Source organism: Rattus norvegicus, chromosome 7, assembly GCF_021556685.1.
Source record: "Rattus norvegicus strain SHRSP/BbbUtx chromosome 7, alternate assembly SHRSP_T2T, whole genome shotgun sequence".
In the NCBI taxonomy this organism is placed as follows: domain Eukaryota; kingdom Metazoa; phylum Chordata; class Mammalia; order Rodentia; family Muridae; genus Rattus; species Rattus norvegicus.
The window spans coordinates 9,195,805-9,207,048 of NC_141540.1; the positions used below are offsets into that span (position 1 = coordinate 9,195,805).

At 41.6% G+C, this 11,244-nt stretch overlaps 1 pseudogene; it reads left to right on the top strand.

The window, feature by feature from the left end:
• The first annotated feature begins 385 nt into the window (after positions 1 to 385).
• Positions 386 to 967, top strand: Ube2g1-ps1 (ubiquitin-conjugating enzyme E2G 1, pseudogene 1; annotated as a pseudogene).
• The last annotated feature ends 10,277 nt before the right edge of the window (positions 968 to 11,244 follow it).

Below are 11,244 nucleotides of genomic sequence, written 5' to 3' on the forward strand. Positions count from 1 at the left end.
GATCTTCTGAAAACCTTGAACACTGACAAAAAAAAAAGAAAGAAAAGAAAAGAAAAAAGAAAGAAAAATAGTAGAAAAAAGAACCTCGGTAGCGGCCCTGTGCACAGTGAGGAATTGGTCGGGGAGTGGGGGGGAGGAACCGGTGGGGCAGACAGGCAGGCTGAGGAGGGAACCAGTCAAGCAAGCAAAGTCCCACTGCATGCCCTGGTACCCTCCCTTTCCAGGCATGAGGAGCTGAGAGGAATGCCAAGGTGCTTCCTGGGTCTCCCAAGACTTCTGCACTCCAGTTGCAGGGCCTGGGTTCCTCAACACACCTAGCTCCAGCCACAGTCAGAACTTGTCAGAGTTGAAGTCCCAGGGACAGCCTGGGCTATTGGTGGGGAGGATGACAGAGCTGTAGTCATTGTTGCTACTGCGAAGACAGCAGGCAGAACTCAACAAAAATACAGTGGAAGGCATTTCAGCAGGTTTAATAGATGACAATGTTCTCTATCGTTGGCAAGTCCTTATTATTTGTCCTCCAGATACACTTTGTGTAGGTGGTATTTTTAAGGCTCATCTCATTTCCCAAAAGATTATCCCCTCCAGTTTCTTACATGAAATTCATTACAGAGATTTGGCACCCAAATGTTGATAAAATTGGTAATGTTTGCATTTCTATTCTTCATGAGTTTGAGGAGGATAAGTATGGTTATGAGAAGGCAGAGGAATGATGGCTGGCTGTCCATACTGTGGAAACCATCATGATTATTGTCAGTTCTATGCTGCAGATCCTAATGGAGACTCACCTGCAAATGTAGATGCTGTGACGGAATGGAGGGAAGACAGAAATGCAGAATTTCAAAGGCGAGTTGCCACTGTGTAAGGAAAAGCCAAGAAACTGCTTTTGAGTGATGTTTATTCAATAGTTAGTAACTTCACTTATTTCAGGGTCTCCAGTTGAGAAACATGGCACTGTTTTTCCTACACTCTACCCACCTATCCATGGAATTCTGTTTTAACAAGTTGGCAAACTCTGGCTGGAACTGGGCAACAATAAAACATGCCAGTCATTAATGCTGACAAGAGCCTAATAAGTGCCAACTTACAGATGATTACGTATTTTGAATTCTAATGAACTATTTTAATCTTCAGGAAGAATTGTATAAAGACTTGTACATAACACAATATGATCAGATTATATATATATATATATATATATATATATTATATACTGAGATATATATATATATATATATATATATATATATATATATATATATATATACTGTTCATGTACATCCACAAACACATCCTGTACCAAATAATGATGTCTTGTAGTAGAGTAAGAATTGTGTAAATTCTTAAAGACTTTACCAGTTTTCTTTTTCTATTCATCGCTTTTTATCTGTTCAAAAAGATTCTTTAAAACATGTCAAGTGAAAACAAATAAGGATTAAAAGTTTCCATATAATTTCCTTTAAACCATGGAGTCTTTCATTACACTCTATCCATTTACTAATCTTTTGTATTTTCTTTGTTTTGGCACACTTCTCCTTCCTTTTATCTCTTTATCTGCCAGAAAGTTCTCAAATCTTTTACTTAAAATACTGAAATACTAGTAAATTACTTGATTTTCACGATGACTTCAGAGGTGGGGTTGTCACTACATGCTTTGTCTTTTTTGTACTCTGATTCACCCATCTCTTGGATTGGATGTAGCAATAACATTTTCTGGCTGTTGGGAGCTCTTAATCCTTCTCATTATCTCATGAGAACTTTAAAAGAAAGAAAATATGAAGTCTGTTAAGTTAATCTTAGAGAAATTTATTCCAAACGATACGAAAATCCAGATTTTGTTTTTGTGCTTAAGTTGTGTAATATTAAGTTTGGGTGAATATAGCATGCACAGCCATAGGCTTTCTACACATGGGACTGCTATTAAAAATGCTATTCATCCTATTACCCTTCTCCTTAGCCGATACATGTTTCTTCTTACAGCAGATTTTCCTCACCTATTGTACAAAGAAATTGTGATATACATTTTCATGTAATTTGATTTTGAAATTTAGTCATCTTATGTAGTGAGTTCTTCCAAAATATAATTTTTTGCAATTAAAAAAAGAAAGAAAAGAGATAATCTTCAACCACAGCATTTCCCTGCCTGTCAGCAGAGCCTAGACAAGAAAAGTTCAGAACCTAATCACTAGCAGGCCCCTGAGGATAACTTTGGTCTCCTACAAAAGACAGCCATGCCCAGTGCAGATCAACCACAGGCTAAGGAACAGGACAATAAGAGAGACAATGCCGAATACAGCATCCTGAAGGCCCAAATAGAGACCTTAAGCAAAGCTTCACAGAGCTGGGGATAGAGACTGAGACTTTGAAAAGGAACTCCAATGCACAAGATGTTAGCAAATAAGATGACCCATGAAATAAGAAAGGTTCATGAGAAAGGACCCTAATTACAGGAAAGAGATCATCCCTGTGAGGATCTTACGTGTGGATATGCTCCTTATCAATCATCAGAAAGATCACATCAGACACCCGAGAACGCTGGAAAAGACATTAGAAATGATTGAGAAGCAGCTACAAAACCGAGCACTTTGTAGCTAAAACAAATGGGAGTAAATGCAAGGTGAAATATTTTGTGTGCCTGGCCTTTTAAATGACCCTAGTGTTGAAAGTGAATTGGGCTAGCAGACTGAGAAGACAGTCGGTGACAGCTTATCAAGGAGAAGCTGAACTGAGCCAGAGAAGATGTTAGGAGACAGATAAAAGAACTCACAAAGAACACACAATGTAGCTAAGTAAGTTTATAGAGACAAAGAATTATAAAACAAAATGCAACTTTTCCTTTTTTACAAAAAGGAACATGTTCCCAAGAGAGAGGCCTCCAAACAAAGCCTCTAGCAAGCTTCAAGTTGAAACATCATATTACCACTAAACCTGCCGTGGCTCCCGCACTGAAGACCTTGGTAGCAACAGAGGAAGACAGTGACTCGTGGTCATTACCCAGGAACTTTTCAACACGTTACAGTTTTTGTGATATGAAAAGGTGTCCAAGGTCAGCCAGAAGAAGGTTAATGAATACACTGCAGAGATTTTACTGAAATGCAGAACTCTGCACAACTAAGAGGGAGAATCTGTCCTGAAACACAGCAATACACATGCTCTAGTCAGTAGGACAACGTTAGCTGAGGGATGCACTATAGGATTCCATGCATCCATAGGGTGAGACCAGTAAGACATATCAGGAATTTCCATAGGCATTTTCTGTGCAGGAAAGTAAAGAAGTTTACTTCTTATTTTTTAAAAAGCTATATTGACATTTTAATATATTAAAAACCTGTTAATTTCAAAACATTAAAACTTATAAATTGTAAAGAAAACCACCATGTTCTTCCTTTCTCTGAGCAAATACACCTTGTAGTAAATGAGACCGAACAGTCTACATGAGAGGGGACAGGGGGTCCAAAGAGTGCTGCTCAGCCAGCTTTGCCCACCAATACACACATCTGCAAAAGCAGACACACACACACACACACACACACACACACACACACACACACATCATAGAAGTTATAAGTGAGCAGAGAGCATTGAGGACATCATGCTGGCTGAACAGTTGAATTTACATTATACATAGGAGATATTTCAAGTGAGACCCATCACTCTAGTGTCTAACCCTGGAGACTATAAATGCCTAGGTACCACACTGTTGATATAGTTGGAGAAATTTTTTTCTCTTGAATCCTCAAATCTGTCACACTAACCCATAACATGTGAGAATCCTTTCCCACATGGCTTCTCATCCAGTCAGCTCATGAATGTAAGCTCAGGAAAGAATTCTCCAAGAGCACTCACAGAAATAGGGCAGACATGCTGCTACTAAAGCTCTGTGAGCGTGAATCAAGATCTGCAAAGGTTGCAGAGACCATCTTGTGATGCAAGGAGCAAGAAGAAAGGCCACATGCTGAAATACAGCCAGAGTGGAGAGACCCTCAATCAAGTCTCTGGATGACACGACCCCGAAAGAACTCACACAAGACAATCCTTATTGTAATCACATGAGCTTTATTGATAGGAACCAGTGCACTGGGGTCGAGACTCGTATCCCATGCAGCGGCAGTGGAGTTAGACCCTGAGAGGCTGGGAGAAGAGGTATTTAAAGGAAGAAACCACAATCCAAGGGGGAAGCAATGGCGTCATTGGAAAGTGTGGAGAATACCAGTGAATCTAACTTTATGGTCAGCTAGTTCCTGGGAGAGAGTTGTGGCCTGACCAGTTTCTTTCTTCTGCTCTAAACTTTTGTCTAGGGGGGAAACCTTAAAACTTCTACCTTTCAATGCCACTCAAAAAGGTGACAATGAGAACCAATCATTTCCAGTGGTCAATATCTTTGCAAGTTGCTTCCTATCTGTGACCTCACATGACCCTTCTAAAGCAATCGAGCCACAGGCTCCTGACCACATCAATCAAACCTCTGTGCTTGTTTTAGAGGTGGCTCCCAATTAGCACTACTTGTGAGTCAGTGGCATATCAGTGTGTGATATGTGATCAACCTATCTCCCTTAATGAACTGCAGCTTCAATTAGAGCAGGAAATAGTCCTTGCTAATCATTCATTTTCTTAAAAGAGGCTAACTCCAAAGAAAGTGTTTTAAATGACCACAGAAATGAACTACTGGATGAAACATAGTTGAGCACCTGTATAAGGTAGAAGATGGTTACATGGGCTTGAAAGTTTATGGTTAGACACTAGAGCAACCTGTCCCTGCTTGGTACATGCATCAAAGATTTTCTTGCTAGCCTCCTCACTGAGCCTTTTCCTCTCCTCCCAGGACTCTCTTGTAGTGTAGTCTGCCCCCTGCAACTTTTTCTTCTCCTTCCTTAGTGTGATCACTATGCTGCATCTGAGTCTAACCCCTCAAGATCTAGCAGTGCTGGATGCTAAACTGCAAACAAAAACTGGTGAAGCACTGCCAGCTTCTATCTACCTCCCACTACTTCAAGTACTTTTAAGTACTAGACAGCCAAAGGGATTCATGTACCTCACAGAAGAGGATGTGGTCTATGGTATTGGAAAACCATGAGCAGGGAGAGGACAACTCCCCCTCTGAGAGATGAGACAAGACTCAACAGGAATGCAATCTCTCTATGTTTCTCATGGACCCCAGATCTTTAAATCCCTTGTCAGAGCCCTAGAGGTTAGGGCTGATTGATAACCCCCTCATAATGCACTCCCTTTTCTTTCTAGAAGCTCTGGAGTTGGGCAGGACAATACTTAGGTGGCTCACAGATGGTTCACATTCAGGAAAACTGAGTCCAAGACATACAAGTCCAAGAGGTACAATTCTCTGGGAAAGTCTTTTGGTAAAAGGCAGACAAGGTGGATCCAAAGCCATCACTTTGGTTCAAAGACAAAGAAGGGATGAAGCATTCCCTGCCAATTGCTGTGGTTCCAGTCATGTCAGTCACGAGCACTATTGAGTTTCTTCAGTCAGCAACTTGTACTTACCCAAAGACTCTTACGTTTTGGGTGAATTTTCTGCAAGTCCCACATAACCTTCTGATGTTGCACATTTAGCATCTTGAATTCAAAATTCAGCCTGAGGTAAGGCACAGCCCTGGGTGCAAAGAACACCATGAATACAGGTTCCAAGGATCAGATTAATTCAGGTTATGTCCTGGCCTACTCCCTTCCAGGAGATGTAAAATCCATGTTCCTATGTCCTGGTTCTCCTGGTACTTACAGAAGTTATTATCTATGCCCCAGAACAAAGGAGGCAGGGTCCAAAAATGAGGGATCTGGGCTGGATAATCTTAGTGGGACTGTAGGAAAACACCAGCTCTCTAAGAAGTTCCCAGACATCTGTACCACAGTCCTAGGCTCACCGGAAACCCTTGATGATATTTCTTCTATTTTCAGAACAGAGATTCTCCATACTGTGTTCCTATGCTACAGGAATGCCCAGAGTACATAATCAAAATTTCCAGAGAAGAGGCTTTGTAAACTCACCAGGTGATTTCAATTTGTCAACAAGGTGAGCACTGGGGCAAAGGGCTCTTCTGTTCAAAGCGGGGTTCTATGACTTCATCATTAGGAACACCTGGAAACATTGAGACTGGCAAATCCTTAGGACTGATCTTGAACTCTGGAGGTAAACAGACACAAGTGTGCATACACACACAAACACACACACACACACACACACACACAGAGACACATGCACGCACGCACAAACACACACTTAGAATGATCAATAAATATAGGAACGTGGCAATGTACACTGTCTCAGAGAATAATGAACAAAAGCAGGAAAGAGCAGGGATGTCCTCCAACACTTTCAGTCACACACTGAAGGTCATGAAGTAAAACAAGTTCCTTCCAGCTATTGGCAAGACCAATCAGACACCATGCAATGCAAAACAACAAAAGAAAGAAAGAAAGAAAGAAAGAAAGAAAGAAAGAAAGAAAGAAAGAAAGGAAGGAAGAAAGAAGAAAGAAAGAAAGAAAGAAGAAAGAAAGGAAGAAAGAAAGAAAGAAAGAAAGGAAGAAAGGAAGGAAGAAAGGAAGAAAGAAAGAAAGAAAAAAGAAAGAAAGGAAGAAGAGAGAAAGGAAGAAAGAAAGAAAGAAAGAAAGAAAGAAAGAAAGAAAGGAAAAGATTCACCATACACTCACAGCACCTAGAATCTTGCTTGAGCCAATTCCTGTCAAAGACTCATAAAATACATGAGAGCTCACACACTACAGCCCCTATGTCCAGACAAATTAATTATGCTTCTCTTATGGAGGAAGCAAAACTAGTTTGTGTCTCCATCTCACTCCTATCTGTGGCTTATGTTCTGCCTCTAAGAGGCACACAAGAAAATTCATCTGTGTGTGAGGACTCCATAGATGTGCAGCCTTCTGTGACATGAGGAAAGCTGAGTAAACAGAAAGGGAACAAGACCATCAACAGGGAACTGGGGATAGTGACTCCCAGTTATTTAAATACTTGTTTGTGTAATAGGTCAGGAATCCAAGGAGTTCAGTCCTTTCATTTTTCATTTTTTGGAACTCAGTTGTCAATTTCTCTACCTTCTTCATCTAATGCTCCTTGCCGGTAATGGTGGAAATGTTGGTAAGATGCTTTCCCAGCAGATTCTGTAGGTATATAAAAACAAGTGACCATACATAGATGATGGCACAGGCCCAGGAGAGACCATGCTGAATCCTCAAAAGAAGCCTGAGGAAAACAGAATGCTAGAGACACAGTGAATCCCTGACAGAGCAAGAAAGCTGTCTTCAAGCAAGGCTCCTCAGCTATGTCCCTGTTCCAAACCACAATAACTATACATGTACTTCACTCACTACTGCCCTTCTCCCAGACACAAAATGCATAAGCTGGCCCAGGCAAGAGGATTGGAGGGCATTGTCAGATATTAGCTGATGTGATACAAGTAAGTACTGAAGTTCATAGTGCTTAGGACCACCAAGCCCTAATCCTGTGTTCAAGTTCAAAGTGTCTGAATGATTGGACCTTGATACATGACCATGGGAATATTCCTCTCTGTTCTTGGCATCACATACCCATGTAACTTAATGGAATCTGCTGAGTATGCAGTGTCTCAGCACGTGATCCTGAGAGGGAGACTTTGTTATTCTCACAGAGCTCCTTCCTGGCTTCCTTTGCCACTCAGAATCAAATTAAGGAGCTCACAGCAAAACAGCTGCATGGTTGTCGGTTCTTGGATCTCTGCCAAACGAACCATCAGAAATCCTTGACTCTGGGTCTGCTCTTTAGGAAGCCAGAGGCTCCAGATTATAAACCCTACTCCTGGAAGGCCCAGTTCAAGCCTACCTCCTCTGTGTAGCTCCCTCTCCCCAGCCTGTGGCTTATTCTGCCTTCACCAGAATCATTTATTTCTTCCCTTTTATACCAAATCCAAAGGTAAGCTTCCTTCTGCCTCTCTCTCCTCTCTCTATGTTGTCAGTTCTCTCTCCTAAATGGGCTTCTCTGTCAGGCAAACATGTCTATGAGCAAAACCTCAGGACACTCTCTGAATGCCCTATATACAGTTACTGTTGCCAAAATGCCAGTTACTGTTGCCACAATACTGGTGACCTCACAGAGAATACTAAAGAATCTTAGAGATACATTGGAAGTTTCAGAGGAGGGACTGGTAGATTCCCCTCCAGCAGACACAAATCACTAGAAGCCAAGTTGTCCTTTCCAGGAGCCTTCTGGACACACAAGGGAAGACCTTCAATCACTCCCCCTTCCAAAGCCAGAGATCTCTCTGCTCCATTAAATCCTTTTCACTCCTTTATGAATATTGAAGATGCACATTCCATGCACAGACTAGAAATGGCTCTTCCCCTCTTAAAGATCTTTAATCAATGAGTTGATGAACAAAAGTTGTTAAGTATATAGGTCAAGATGGTGAGGAAGAAAGATTGCTCCCCTGTGGTGTTCAAGAATATCAGGGTAGATCTACAGGGCTCTCTGAATATGATGGGGTGATGAGTGATTGTGGGTGTCTTGTCTGGACAATGGGACCCTGAGAAATAGAATAAGTCTCACACAAGAGAAGCTCCCAGCTTCTAAACTCCTTTCCTGGAAGTCCCAGCTCAAGTCCACATCCTCCAGGAAATTCCTGTTTTCACACCCAGGGCTCACTCACTGCCTATTCTCCAGAACCATTTTTATCTTTTTGTACATCAAGATCGAATAACACTTTTCTTCTGCCTCTCTCTATTCATTTTGTCTCTCCCAAAATGACTGCTCATCCAGATTAACATGTCTGGAGCTGCACTACACAGGCTCTGAACAAATAACCCGTAAGCAGGTGGTGTCACCACAAACATGGTTACATCACTGAAAATACTAGGGCTCTCCTGGATACACTACATTATGCAGAGAAGGGACTACTTACTAATGACATTATTGGGAACTGCCATAGCCTACCTGCTAACTAGCTCTCCTCTAATTGAACAAAAGCTGTGATGCACTTTTCAGGAGACTCTCCTGTGACATAGGGAATCTTTCACCACTTCCTCCTTCCCGAGTCGGACATTCCTCTATGCCTCATTAGAAACTCACCTTTAAAACACTGCTCAGAAGTTAGTCATTCTACTTAATTGACAAAATGGATTTCCATGCAGTGGACTCCCTTTTTAAACTTTATGTACTTTGTACCAATTTTGTAAACTCTCAAGGCAGGAAAATAGCCAGACCCCTATTGAGAAGATCCAGCATCCATGCCTCTGCCCTGAACCTCCCTAAGTGTCATAACTGTCACAAAGGTCATCTTCAGCCCATCAACAGGAACCTCCTCACATTATGCTAATCTTAGGTGAAATATTTGAATAAAAGTCACTAACCCCTGAATAAGGAAAACCCACCAATCCCTGAACCTCAAACAGAAACTCACTAATACCTGACTACTAAAACTCACCAATCCCGATCAGGAAATTTACTAATTCATGAGCTCCCTCAATCTCAGAACCTGAAATCCCACCAATCCTTACTCTAAGAAATTTTCCACCACAGGAAACTCTGTTACCCCTCCCAGGACCATGTATAGGTCCTGTTCCTTGCCATATTCTTGGCATTTGCTCCCACTCAGGAGCAAAGGCAGTCACTCCTGGATTCATACATTCACATTCTGTACCCTCCAACCAATCCCTTTTATTAGAGATGCTGCCTAGTGTGACTGACTCATAAGAAGATGACAAGAATCAAAGAAGAGTAGCAAGAAAGAAGTAAAGTGAAGGAGAAGGGATAAGGCTCCTGAGCTCCTAGGCTCTGCTGGGGAGACCCTCCTGTATTAGTGTTTCCATTACTTTGGGGAGACACCATGACCAAAGCAACTCCTATAAAGGGAGACATTAAATTGGAGTTGGCTTACAGGTTCAGAGATTTAGTCCATTATCATGCAAGAAGCATGGGAGTATCCAGGCAACCATGGTGCTAGAGGAGCGGAGAGTTCTATGTTTTGTTTGAAAGGCAAACAGGAAAAGACTCCGCATCTTCTGGCAATGAGGAGGAGGGTCTCAAAACCCATCCCTACAGCAACATGCTTTCTCCAACAAGGCCACACCTATTCCAAAAAAGCCACAACTACTAATAGTGCCACTCCCTGGGCTAAGCATATTTAAATCACCACATTTCACTCCCTGGTCCCCAATGGCTTTTTCAAACACTTAAGTCTATAGAGCTATACCTAGCCATAGCATAATGCAAAATGCCAATTTAAATCTCCATAGTCTTTAACAGTATCAACGATGTTAAATATCAATATGCAAAGTCTCTTCTGAGATTCATCCAATCACTTAAATATAATCCCTTATAAAATAAAAACAAAAGGGCAGATCACATATCTCCAGCATCATAGGATAGACATTACCATTCCAAAACATTGTAGAGAGGAAATGCTGAAGGAAAACAAGATCGAAATCCAGATGTGCAAACTCCAATCTCCATCTCCACATCTGATCAGCTTTTTGACTGAGCACAATTCTTTCTAGCTGGTCCCACTCTCTATAGTCACTTTCCTCAGGAGGTGTCCCATGCCTCTGGCATCTCAAACATCTTTGGGGTTCCAAGGCAACTTCAAACTTAGAACTTCCAAACTTAGACTTGTTCCAATGTCTGAGATTTACAAATGATCTTCTCTTCTCTTCCAAAAGACTTGGGTTACATTTCCAGCTCTGCCTTCTGGAGCACTCTACACTCGGATTGTCCCTACTCCACTGATGTTGCTGGTTTTCATGGTCATCCTATAGAACTGGTGTCTCCAGTATGCTGCGATTCTCTTCTGCCACTAAGCTTCACCCTTCATGGAGTCATGCATCAACTTTTTTGCATGATCCCTTAGTATTGGGCTATGAACTGCAACTGAGGCTGTGACTCCACCAATGGCCTTTCCTGTCCTCTCACAGTACCAAGTATCAGTTGCTCTCCATGACCCCTTAATGCCTTCAAACCCAGTACCACCTGGGCGATTCTTATACATTACCAAGTGCAGCTATAGCACAAGGTACAACCTTGGCTATCTCTGGAACACAGCTCCTTTGTATTCTCAGAAAATCCCTCCCAAAACATTTAACCTTATTTGTACTCTCAAAAAATATTTCCCATAAGATTTCACTTCAGTGATGCTGATCCCTTCTTAATCACTGTTAATTTCTTAGCTCTACACAACCTGTATCAATTTCTAATCTTAACTCTTAAATTGAGAGCCATGTGACCAAAGCTGCCAAGTTCTACTTTCAAGA